Source organism: Pinus tabuliformis, chromosome 1_2, assembly GCF_031772625.1.
Source record: "Pinus tabuliformis cultivar Carrire ecotype Pingquan chromosome 1_2, CPIR1, whole genome shotgun sequence".
NCBI classification, from domain to species: domain Eukaryota; kingdom Viridiplantae; phylum Streptophyta; class Pinopsida; order Pinales; family Pinaceae; genus Pinus; species Pinus tabuliformis.
Window position 1 is genome coordinate 1,163,068,587 of NC_142298.1, and position 14,170 is coordinate 1,163,082,756.

The window sequence follows — 14,170 nt, forward strand, 5'->3', positions numbered from 1 at the left end:
TCAACCCACGGTCCATCCTCCCGATGAGCGCGAGTAATTCGGAGGGACATGACTGGAACCCAGGGGGCATGCATCCTGGTCTGCTTCGGCAGGAAAACTTTGGGTATAGGGTAGGTTTCCACGAGAGAATATGACTAGTCCGTACCCCATCCGTGATTGGAAGAGGGGTTGTTCTAGAAAAAGATTCTTTTGTCAAAGTTATGTAAGCTAGGTCGGCGCCGCTTACCTTTGTTTATCTCAGTAGACATCGTCGAAGAAGTGTTTTGTTTGCTGTGCAAATGAGACAATCTTTGGATAACCTGAAAGAGGTAGGCCTTTCCTGGTAGAACAAATGTTTTATCTGCAAATTGAGGGGTAACCTTGAAATCGTATTTTATACCTGGGGGCATGCAAACATTTTGGAGTGCAAGCAAGGGGCGGCTATTTATTTTTTTAAATTTTTAGGTCCTCCATTTAAACCCGTAGGTCTAACCCTTTAAACTCGTAGGATTAGTCGTTTCCGAACTTGCATAACGAAAGGATCCGGGGCAAATCTTTATAAGGTGCAAGCCCCATAAAAAATGGCATCTTCAATGAGACATTCTTATCATATGACTGGATTAATCGAGCAGTTTTAGCACATAGTTCATGCTCGTTAAAAAATAAACATAAGATCGAGCAAGTGTTTCAATCCACGTTTAGGCTCGTTAAAAAATGAACTACCCTCCGGTAAATAACCACCGTGAATGTAACATTATCATCCATTAAAGCCTTGGTCGTGTTTGCACCGTCACCTCCACTTTTCCATTGGCCGATCATTCACCTCCATTTGATTGTTTACCCATTTTGAGGAACAGCTGCGAAGAGTGATTTCACTAGCCATCCTTGTGACACTGCCGTGATTGGAAAATTCCAACCCTTACCTGGAATCAGCTGCTACCCGTTTTATCATTCGTTCCTCAAAAGACGAGTCTTCTTTAAGCTATTTTCTTCTGACTTGTAAAATATGAAAAGATTGCCGAGTTCTGGCCTTCCAGCTCGTTAAAGCGACCGGAAGTGCTATCCCTCCTCTAGATTTTAATCTTTTTGGACCTGAGGGATTATTGCACAAAACGATCGAGCGCTTGTTTTGTTCGGATCGTTAAAACTATCGAAAACTCATCCCTTCTGTATTGTTTTATACTTTTTCTGACTTAAGGGATTAGATGACGAAAAAGGAACTTTGGAGTTATCTTTACGTACCTGGAATCAGCTGCTACCCGTTTTATCACTCGTTCCTCAAAAGACGAGTCTTCTTTAAGCTCTTTTCTTCTGACTCGTAAAATATGAAAATATTGCCGAGTTCTGGACTTCCAGCTCGTTAAAGCGACCGGAAGTGCTATCCCTCCTCTAGATTTTAATCTTTTTGGACCTGAGGGATTATTGCACAAAAAGATCGAGCGCTTGTTTTGTTCGGCTCGCTAAAACTATCGAAAACTCATCCCTTCTGTATTGTTTTACACTTTTTCAGACTTAAGGGATTAGATGACGAAAAAGGAACTTTGGAGTTATCTTTACGTACCTTTTCAGACTCTCTAAAAATGAAAAGGACCGAGTTATCTTTGTCGTTAGACTCGTTAAAAAGATTAATAACGACAAACTTGTCTTTAGACGAGAACGAGTTTCACTATCGCTAGGCTCGTTAAAACATAGCGATGGGTTTGCCCGAAGGGCAAATTATAGAAAAAGCATATGATATCCTCCTCAAGCTTGACAAAAATAAAGAGGTACTGGTCAGAAATGACTGGGGAAAATTGGGAAGAAACTCAAAGAACTTTTATTGGTAGCAAGTCGCTCTTGAACATGACACTTCCACTCCGTGCCTGAGTTGGGTTGGGTTGTTTCATTCACCGATCACATCACCATGGTATTGCCATACCATACACCTTTGGGGTAAATGCTACCAATCTATCATATAAGTGTCGCCGATATGTTCAAGAGAAGTCAAACGTGTCCCATCCACTACCCTACATTATACTTCATTCTTTCATGACCGCCACCCTGAACCATATATCATCAGATCGTTTTCACCTCCATCAAAATTATTTGCTCCATTTCGTGTCATTGATGTGGGATACATCAAGGCCCTCCTTTGACGGATCGCTTCTTGTCGACATCAGCTCATTATCCAAGAAGTTGATCTAGGAACACCCCCTTCAGTACTTTGAAGCTTGCATGCCTCAATGGCAATTTTCTCACTTCCGGCGACATGTATACATCAATGACCTTCGACTGAAAGATTTTGCATGGTGTTCGACGCCAAGTCCTTTATTCACACCACGTGAATTGTACTGCAGTACCTTGAGGGTCATTATCATTACCGGTGACTCCTCTCGTGCTTGTTAACAGTTTACATCATTGACTGGTAATCAAGCGATGTCTTTCCATGTTCAACTTCCGAACATTTCTCACATGGATCGACTTGTACTTAGAGTGAAGATCGAACGAGATTGAAGACCCCGGATCTAGTTTCATCCATCCAGGCTGAAATATATATTCAGGAAAAATAAATACATTGACATGTACAGCATTGCAACACAGATAATCATCGTACCAAAAGGATGATGATTTCATCAAAATCGTCAGTCTACCATCAGACGATTGTCTGTTCTATGTACAGAAAAATGAATTTATAAAGCTGAGCATGGGAATGCCCGCCTCAGCTAGATCATGAAAACAATATGAAAAATAATGTATTGTATTGTATCTTATTATAGGTCTCCTCCCAGCATTGAAAGAACTTCGGATCCTCCTAATAAAGCATTTCACCCGATAAACGGCCGCATACTTTAGGGGGCAACTGTTATAGACATTTTTGTGCCTTACAGCATTGAGCATGAAATGTCCATAATCCAAGGGATCCAAAGTCCCTAAAAGAGTTGTTCCTGCCCCTAAAGGAACAAGGTCAACCAATGACAGCTTCTCCCAGAAGTTCTCCACCAAAAACCACTCAGAAACAGTCAATTCAGGATCAATTCAGAAGCTCTTCTAGCTGCCTGCGTTGCAATGCACCCCATTACACTAGCTAGGTGCGTTGCAACGCACCTAAATGCACTACCAGGGTGCGCTGAGCAGGAAATGACAAATGGAAAGCTCATTCAACGAGGTGGAAAGACCATGGAAGCTTCCAGAATCTTCTCCAATGACACTTGCCTCAATGAATTCGACTAGTGATGAGTAAGAGGCTCTCAGCCTCCAAGTGGAAGCAAGAACTGACAGAGAGAAGCCACAAGTCAAAACATAAGCTGACTCATCCTCTCTGCTTACATCTATATATGGATCCCTCATCCAAGAGATCCAGAGGCTGGAATTTTGTACTTTGCAGAGAATTGCTGTTGATTTGAGATTGAGATTAGTGCATTGGGTGATTTATGCTTTGTTGGAGGAGAGGAAGGGATTCCTTTGCTGGGAGGTAGATGCTGGATCGGGACTCACTTGGTTGTATCTCCTCTTGGATTTTCTTATCATATCAATAAAACTATTTTAGTTTCTCCTATATGCTTGTATATCAATGATGCTTTGTTATATTTGCATATTTAGTTTATATTTGATCCTAAACTAGTTATGAATGTAAATCTATGTATTTTGTGTAGTTTTCCTCTCTTGTGATCTTTGCAGGAACTTGGTGAAGCTAGACCAGTGAAGGAGCAGGTAGCAGAAAGCGAACAAAGGAGAGACGATTGGATCGACAAACTAGCGGAAGACACCGGTTAGTTACATCCTTCTTCTCTATTTACATTTCGTAAAGAAGAATACGAAAATAGTTTTCCTTGTTTGTTGCTAAGGCACTATCACACCTTAGAGTGGGATAGGGGCATTCCGAATGGATACTTTTCCCAACAACACCTACTCAAAATTGCTTGTGATTTGAGTTCCAATATTCTTCAGTTTTCTATCTATATTATGCTAACTTCATAGTTTTCTTGATATGTGCCACTTTGTATATTATGAAACCAGCTCACAAAAAGATAGAAAATATAGATAAACACCTTAGAAATAAGCCTCTTCGAGGGGGCAACCTCCTTTACATTACATAAATGAACAATTCCTGAATGATACAAATGACAAGACCTCCTTTCTATATATAGCAGTCTAAGGAGTCATAATATAATCAAAACCGACATAACAATAATAATGTAAGGGCACAATAATAACAATAGTGGGCTTCTACGGGGCACAACAATATAATAAGGGGTTTGGACTAACAACAGTAAGGAGTTACACTCGTAGTATAGGGACCTAACATGCCCCTCTCCTTCAAAAAGTTTTGTCCTCAACGCTTCAGTAATTTTTTATGCTTCTGTATAAAATTCTTGTCCTCCCATGTGGAATCTTCAGTGGGTAAGCTCTTCCACATGATGAGATACTCTAAAACTGATTGATTTCGTTGATTTTGGGTTCTTATTTCTGTGACTGCTCCAGGCTCCAATATGATTTTTCCTTCCCCGTAAAGTCTGGCAATATTGTTTGAACTGGGATATTCTATAAATTTTGAATGAGTGGCTACACTTATTCATCCTGTTATCACCTATATTGACCTCAAGCTGAAGGGAGGCAATTCCAGCGTAACCACAAACCAAGCTTAACCTTGTAGCTAGCCCTACAAGGCCGGGAGAGGGCTCTCTCCTTTAGAATTTAGGTCGAGATTACTGAATCAAGTAAATATTTTAGGCTAGGTATAGTAGCTCAAAATGTTTTGATTGAATTTTTTGGTGTTTGCTAGATCAGATGGAGCTGGGCAGTTTAGGTTTGGGAAATTAGGTCAGAAATGCAGGGTGTTCTATGGGGCAAGGTAGGCATAGGATTTAACACTTTAGGCTTAATTGTGTGAAGTGTTTAAGACTGATGAGGAGCTAAGGAGGGCATGTGACAATCATGGATCCTTCTCAAATAGTAGTAAAAATAAAACATTGAATGATTTCCTAAGGTAAAGCACTGTAACAATGGATTCTACCTATCTAGCTTGGTAACATTCAATAAGAAGCAATGAAATGGATGATGGCATACATAAAAATTGTAAAAAAATGATTACAAAAGAAGAAAGTGTGCTAAAACTCCATACCATAGGGATCCCATAAAAATAGTTGCAAATCCTATTAATTTCCTTGCCAAACTGCTTACAATGATGTACAATCAAGCTCTGAGCATCCAAGTGAGTCCAACCTTTGCCAATGACAAAGAAAATACATGATATAGACATTCAAATCACTCATCCTAACCATCAGGGGTTGAAACCATGAAAAGAGGAGTTGTTTCAACCATTTCTAAACAAGGAACAGGAATCTAGGTAGTCAAACAACTTGCCTCTAAAAGAGGGGAAACTGATTCATTACCCTCAAAACCACTTTTTATCTAATGAATCTACCATCTAATAGTGTTTGAATATTAAATTTACAAACCATGGCATTAATTACATCATTAAATTCACCTCCATGAGAGAGAAAACAAGAAAATAGTCGAAATTTAGCAAAACATTCATCCTGAGTAAAAATGCCCTACGCGCAGCGTCACTGGTCCTATGTGTAGCACCACGTTGAGTCCACTATTGGAGGCCTTCCCATCATCAACATTGAGCGCAGGATAGCTCATTGGAAAGGTATTCAAGTCTACTTTCCATAGCGCCTAGAATTTATACATTTGGAGCTCATTTCCCCCCTCAAAAATAGATTCTCCTAAGGCTACTTCTGTGTGTCCAAAAATTGGTAGAAAGGTCAAATTTTGAGTGTTTTTGGACCTTCTGGTGAACTAATTCTACTTCAAAATTTCTGAAAATTGCTAGGGTGCATGACCTTGATTCCATGAATCCAAAAATGCAAGCCATTTTTTCTTTGGGTGCCCCTAGAAAAAGCGTAGCGCCGATCTGGGCAAATTTTCTGTGTATTGAATTTCCAAAAATAAAAAAATGACAAAATCTCCTCAAAAACTGCCCAAAATTGGTATGAGGCACCACCATCAGTTGCTTTTATTAGCCAAGGGGGCTTCAACCAACATCTTTAATCTATCCTCCTCCTTCTTTCCTTCTAAAGCTTAACCTAGCCTTCAACTTTCTAATTCTTATGTTGCAAATCTTATTGTGGGTCATGTAATGGTATTCCATGTGTCTAACCATTTTCTTGTCCCTATTGGCCTTATCAATGAGCCCTTAAAGATGTAGGTTGACTCTCTTAAGCCAAGTCTCCCTATCATTTTTAATCTCCTGCTCAATAGGAGTCAATGTGACTTGTGTCTCTTTACCAACTTGCCTTTTTGCTTTGAGCACATCCAGCTCCATGATGACTTGTTTGTCACTCAACTATTTTTTTTCTTGTTCTATGTATGTGATGACATATTTGGCCCTCTCTAGGTTATCCATAAAATCTTGTATTTGAGCTTCCCTTTCCTATATGATGATGTCCTTGATAGTTTCCCTCTCTTGAGCCTCTAAATCAATAACCTCAGTGTCATGCTGCTCGGGCTCATCATGTTCTTCCAACTCAAACTCCCTTTCTTTATCATCATCCAAGTCATCCTTCTGTACCTTTTCCTTCCGTTTTTTCAGTTGCTCAACCTGTACCTATTTTTTTGATGTAGAAGGCAAAGCCCCTTCCACACCTTGTGGAGATAACATTTACCTGTAAATTGATGAAGAAGGCAAGGTCCCTTCCACATCTTGTGGAGCAAACCTTTGCCTAGCAGCTGCAAATAACTTCCTTGTACCTCTCTGATATGTTAAGAATACTGGCACCTCAACAGTTTTTGTCTCTTTGCATTCCTCTCCTGTTTTCACATGAGTAGAGGGCCCACCTATTTCTTGCACCATGGATGGAGGAATCTGAGGTCCCCTGAACATGTCATAAGAAATGAAAGTCTCCCAAGGGATATTTAGAAGACTGAGATGGTGAAGGCCAATAATCTTGATCAAGGAGTAATGATATATGATGTTCATCTGCTGAGGATATGGCTTCTTCTACACAATGTAAGCCATCTTATCAATGTTTCTAAACAAAAGGTAGGGGAGGTTCAACATATTCACCCCTTTAAAGTGCATGAAGAGCTTGATATGGTTGGTATACAACCTCGAAAATCTACCCTGACAAGTGAAATATTTGATGGTAATCCTCATCAAGGGGACATACCTATTATCCAAAAATTTTAAGGGGAAAATCCTCTTCACCTAACTTCTGTACTGAGGCTTAATGTAAGGCTCATAATAATGCTCATCAAGGTCTTGAGCCTTATACCATTTCTCACCAACATCAGGAATCCTGGTGGCCTCTGAAATAACAGATGGTGACACTGTGAAAGTCACCCCAGCAAGAGTCACTTCATTGTTGTGCAGGTGGGCTACAAAGAGTCTAGCCAATTCATGATGAAACTGAACTCTCTCCACTAGTTCACAGAACTCATAACATCCAAGGTGTCTAAAACATGAAACTGCTAATGGAGAGGCCTGTAGTTCTCTTAGGTCAGTTGGCTCTTCTCTGGTGATTTTACCTCCCTTATGAGGCTTTCTATGTTGTTTGCTCCTCTCAACTGAACTATCACTTGCTGTATTCTCCTCATCATAGTCATAGTCACCTCTATCCATGTTTAACCAGCTTCTTAATTGCACAAATTTTAGACAATGTAAATGGGACTGAATGGGATACTCTAGGGTTTGTAGGAATGAGTTTGAGTGAATTTAGGTAGTTATGGAGAAACCATGAAAGTGAGGGGAGGGTTTAGGGAATGAGGGATAGATGGTGGAATGTAGATGAGGGGAAAAGATAAATATGGGTAAGGAATTTAGTTATGAAGCACAGGAAATGGGAAAAACAAAATGATTAGGGTTTATAGTGAAAAAGTAGGGTTTTATATAGGGTGTGAAAAGATTGTCTAAAACCTAAAATGTGCAAGAAAATCCTTGAGTGAAGTGAGAGTACTTACATGTAAAAGGAGAATTTGGAGGCAATTAGGAAAAAATTTGAAGTTTGTAGCATTTTGGTTGCTTGATGCCCTACACGCAGCACACTTGCCCAGAAGCGCAACGCTGGCTCCTACGCGCAGTGCTCATTCAAATTAACACAGGAAGAAAACTGCCTATGCGTAGTGCAATGCCCTGCACGCAACGCACTCCTCCCTACATGCAGAACTGAGCAAAATCTTCCAGAAGCGCAACGCAAGTTGCCTATGCACAATGCCGCCTTTGTTTTGCTCAAAACCACATGAAAATTGCTTCTTTCTTCTCTCCTTTGGCTTATTTGAATTGCAATATGACATAATGAAATAAAAGTATGATGAGAGGGTTTATATATGGGCACCATTTTTATTTTTACTTTTTGAAAACCCACTTTTCCAATGTTCTTTGCCTTTTTGAAAACCCTTTTTTAATGCTTGTTTGATTTTTTCTTTTGCAGGTGGACTAGCTCATGATGACTTGATTTTTTGTAGTGTTTGTAGCTAGGCAGTATGGATTGATGCTTAGGACCAGATAGGAATCAATATTACATATAGGAACATGAAATTACATAAGAAATGACAATAAAAGCAAAATACTCTGTTTTCACCTCAAAACATGTTTTGTGGTGAAAATTACATTAATCTTTAAAAAGAATAACTTTTGACTTTCCAAATACTATGCTTGAATTTATTTGGAATCCTCATGTCCTTGCTGATCTTTATTGCCATTTTCATCATTAAATTTGACTATGGCGGAACCTTAAAACCTAATGAGACCAAACCCTATGACCTAATGAAATAAACTGCAAAATGGAAATGAATCACGACTAAAGACTATAGGAAAGAGGATTAGCAAGTATATTTTATGAGGGAAAGCTGAAGGGACCTCAACCATTAGTAGATCCATGACCTGATGGAGTGATGAAAACTTATAGTATGGGACTCCTATTATGCAAATGCAAAAGAGCAGATTTTGATCACTGATGGCAGTATGACAAGATTGAAACTAACACATCCTTCTTCCATTCATCCCTTTCTTCATTTATCCAATCTAGTTGGATAATAGAAATAGCACAAAACAATGCTTCCACATCGTCATCCTTTCTTGAGAGTGCATCTGCAACAACATTTTGCTTCCCTTTTTGGTAGATGATTTTAGAGTCATAACCCAACATATTTGTGACCCATTTTTTCTGTTCTTCTAAAGATAATCTTTGTTCTAAAAAGTATTTAAGACTATCATGATCCATTTTTACCTTGAAGTGTCTTCCCATTAGGTAAGGTCACCATTTCTTAAGTGCACATAGTATTGCTAACATTTCCTTCTCATAAATAGCTTTCTTGAGATGTATCCTTGAAAATACCCAATCTCCTACATATTCTTTCACTGTGATGTTGATCTAACCATTGTTTCATTCGATTCTGCACCAAAATTGTGTTATCCTTTAAAAGTTGGAGAACTTGTTGTTGATGCTCGATGTGATCTTTCACTACTTGAATATTTTTCTTCTTGATATGTCCTTCTATCTTGAGAGCTTTAGGAGTTGTAATTTCTTCCAATGCATTACAAGATCTGGTTGCATTCATTTCTTGATGCTCGATGTGATCTTTCACTTCTTGAACAATTTTCTTCTTGATATGTCCTTCTATATTGATAGTTTGAGGAGTGGTAATTCCGTCCAATGCATTACAAGATATGGTCGGATTCATTTCTTCTTTCTCGATGTGATCTTTCACTTCTTGAACATTTTTCTTCTTAATATGTCCTTCTATCTTGCGAGTTTGAGGAGTGGTAATTATTGCCAATGCTTTACAAAATATGGTTGGATTCATTTCTTCTTTCTTTGGGGTTGGTTCTTGGTGTATATCATCTTCATTTGATGTTTCTTGATCCTTTTCTTCCTCCTCTTCATAATCTATGTAAAATAATTTCCTCTCTTAGCACTTATCACCTTTAGTGTATTTTCTATCACAATTGTAATAAAGCCCTTTTTCTCTTTTATCTTCCAATTGTTTCCATGTAAACCTTGTAGGTTGTGGAAGTCTAGGAGAAAAAACTTCCATAATTATAGTCGTGAGTGGTGGGATTCCTTGTTTCCATAATTTCGCTTTCAATTTTTGTTGCCAACCTGAATGCCTTCTCCAATGAATCAGGTTTCCAAAGATGAACCTCATGTTGAATGTTATCCTTTAAAGTCCCTATGAAGACATCAATCCTTTGCTTCTCTGGAATATCATTTACCCTTATATTCAATTTTTTAAAGTCCTGAATGTGCTCTACCATTGAACCCTTTTGTTCGAGATTTATCAATTGGCTAAAGAAGGTGTTACTCTTGTATCCTCATAACGTGCTATCATTTCTTTCATGAAAATTGACCAAGTGACAAATTATTTACGAGAACAAAGCCCTTTATACCATAAAAATTGATTTGGTTCTAAATATAAAGATGCAATATGTACATTTTGTAACAGTTGAACCTTATGTAGATCAAAATATTGCTCCATCTATAGTATCCAATTTACTAGATCCTTGCTGTTAGCCTCCTGTTGCAACAGGTGTTCATTTTTCATGATTGACATTTTTACATGCCAAATATGTCATACTTTGCAGGCTACAGTGTTCCATATTTCCACAAGATGCCATGAAGGGTGCTAGTCCAAATGCCACTATTGTATTCCAATTTTGATTAGTTGTTCCAGTTTTGAAGAGTTTTTAAAGGGAGGTCCAAACAGTCTAATCTTGGTCTCCCTAGGTTTCGATTTCCTGTTTTAGAATATAGAGAATGATATCTATCCAAACAGTTTAATCTTGGCAGATCTGTAGATAGGTAGGGAATCAAAGGAGCCCAACTACCTAATCTGGGTCCCTGGCAGAAATAAGTGTAGACTTAGATAGGAGAACAGAAAAAAAGAAAAATTGTAAAGCTGGGTCTACAAGTCTAAGTGCACCCAAACCAAAAAAGAGGAAAAAATGTTAGGTGAGTAGGCTGGGTAGGTAGCCGTAAGGTGGCAGAATGATGATTTATGATAAATTTTGTGTTACAAAGTGTTTTATCTTTTCAGATCACAGTTATCAGGCGGTTTTCATCTGGAGGAGCTCAAGCTGGACATCACTAACTCCCCCTTCTTCTAATTCCCCAAGTCACTCACTAATTTCCCCAAAGAGGTCAAGATCTGCTTGATTCCTCTTAGTTTCATCATTTTCCATGTCATTCGTCTTAGTGAAGATCTGCCTCACTCAAGGATTCTTTATTTCTCATCTATGAGTCACTTTTCCCTCGAAAATTACCCTAAGGTCCCCCACCTTAGCACCTGCTTATCATCTCCATATTAACTACTAACTCTAGTATATAACTCCCTATCAGTTTTCCCCTTCCCCTACTAAAACTATGTATATAAAACTTCCCTATGTAAATATCCCCTCCCTGGCAATATAGCCATATTTCTTCTAAGTCAGGGAAAAAGCAGTCTATCTGGGGTTGTTTTTAGCCCATCCGAGTTTCAAAGGAATTAGTCTAACACTTGGTCAGGCTAATAATCGTTGTTTCCTAGTCCTAACCCTCAAAAACCCTTTTTCCCGCCCCTAACCTAAAGTTTTGTGCATAAATTATTAAACCCGCCTGTTCATAACCCCCATGACCCACGTAAACCATAGTTTTTACCCCCCGCCGCGCCGTATTAAAATCTGGATATTCCGCGCGCCCTGTACGTTAACTCCCCACCGCCTCATCCCTCCTGCCGACTGTCTGATCGCCCGCCCCATAGATCTACGGTGGGCGGGCCCTCCCATCTCCGAGCCGCCCGAAGGTTAGCGTCTGGGAGATGGGCGGTATTGCCGCCGTACTCCTGCCACGCGTCACCTTCCCAGGCGTGGTGGAGCCCCCTCCCCCGAAACCACCTCTGTCCAAAGGCGGTGCGCCCGAAACCATTTACCGCCCTCCTCCATCCTACGTCAGCACCACGTCGACGCTGACGTCATCCGCCTGCATGGCCTCCTGCCACTGTACCGCCGAGTCACCCTGCCATGTCCCTGCCACATCATTAGACCCGCCGTACTGCCACGTCACCTCCGTACATGCTGACGTCATCGCTGACGTCACCCGCCGTACGAGGTCCCACCCGCTGACGTCATCAGCAACTTTGGCGCGAAGGGCGAAAATCGCACTCTCGAGCCCCCGAATCAGTTTCTGAGGTAGTTTTTGATGCGCACTGGATAAAATAGGCTTGAATGGGGAATCTTTTCATTGCGCAGCCCCTAGCAAGCCCGAAAGGCGCCGAATGACCTGTTTTTCTTCGCGAAGCATGCAGAAAGGAGCAGAAGACAGTTCTAGAGGAAACAGAGGCTGAACAGTGGCTATTAATTTTTTATTAGACCCACAACAAAGGAGAGAAGCGACCCAATTCATGTGTCAGAGAGTATCAGAGGAAAGAGAAGCAGCAAAGTGTACCAGTTAAATTGTTTAAAAGAAACCTTCAGTTCCCAAAGCAGGTTAACATTTAATGGCTGCCAATAAAGTCAAACTAGGTGGTGAAAGCCCATCCCAACTCTCAAATCACAGTTGAAGCATTTAAGGACACCGAACTACAATGGAGAAGAGACCCATGCACAGTTATTGCAGAGGCAACTGCACCAAGCCACCGAGGACAACACAGTTACTCTGTCCCCATATGGCGGCCCTCAGCGCAGCTCAAGATATTTTATGCATTTATTTCTGGATGGGATTAGGTTAAAGTAAACATCTTTCCTCCAGACCTGTTTAGGTCAAACTGTAAATAAGCAATTTTGAAGAGTTTTCCCTATATATACCACCCTCTGCACTGTTTTAAGGGTTGGTCGATTGATAATTCTCACTAGAGACTCGCACTGTATACCTGAGATTTTTTCTATAATCAAAGACTGCTGAAGAGTTTGGAGTATGACCGTCTGATGTGTTGTTAAAGATTTCTGAAGACTAAATGTGGAATTCTTGTGCTGCAACTTGGAACAATAAGTGCATCTTACCTCTGTTTTATTGTTAACCACTATCTGAATAGCAGAAAGAAAGATTAGCTTAGAATTTGTTTACAACACTCTATGCTCAATTTCTGCTGTTTCTATATGTTTTCATCTGAATGAATTGGTAATGAATATGAATTCCTTCTGGCTCATATTTACCCTAATTCACCTGTGTTCGCTAATTATCTAGGGATTCTTTACTGCCCCTAGGTAGAGCTCTGTTATCTCCTTCTGTTAAGCTGAAAGAGAGATTCTTAATTGCCTCTCATTCCTTAGCATTCATTCCATCTTTAAACCTGAAACATTGTTTCATGTGCAACTACCTTGCTCCACATATCTCTCTTGTGATCAATAAAATGCACCACCAGTCTTCCTCCTCGACTCCATGCCCAATGGTTTGAAACTTATCAGACTATGCTTTGCCTCTCTACTCGAAGACATCAATTTTCCCACCAAAATCAAAACAAAAAACCCTCAAGCCAAATACCTAGCCTAAAATCAATTTCAACAAATGTGAATCATAAATAGAGAGCCCTCTCTGATTGCAGGTTGGCTAGAACCTGTAGTCCAAAGTTGGTTTGTGGTTACCTCGGCCGTATCCCTTTATTACAACCTGAGTGATAACACTTGCCATCAAACTTCCTCATATCACCTTTTCTTGATTTTAGGAGCTTGATATTGAAACGACTCTACCTCAGTAATTTCATATCTCCAAGTTCTGAAATTGTGTTATGCAGTATCACTCTGAGTCCTCTTTCTAACCCCATAAGTCTGATCAAAGTTTGATTCTCCAAGAAAGTGTTATGTCCAATTTCCTAAGATGACTTGATTATATAATGTTTCAGTAGAAAGAACTAGTATGACGTGCCACATGTCACTATTTCGACCTTCAGATCTGAAAAATATACACAGAAAACTACAGTCTGTTCGCTTTCTGTAACTTCTTATGAAATTTTAATTTGTTTCTCAGAGAGAAAGTTATGACGATTTTCCCAAGGTCACCTATTTAGAATGTAATTCGGGAGTCTGAAAAAACACTAACATCCTCATATTATATCTCTAAAAATATATGTGAAAATATTTAAGATTTGGACCCAAGCTTCACCAAGGTTTCAACTCAAATGGGTTTTAATTTTAGAGTCTGAACCTTTGTAGAAACAATATTATAGTGAAAAGTCCATGAAGACCTATTTGAGATGAAATTATGGAGCTTTCACAAACCCTAACTTCCTCATATCA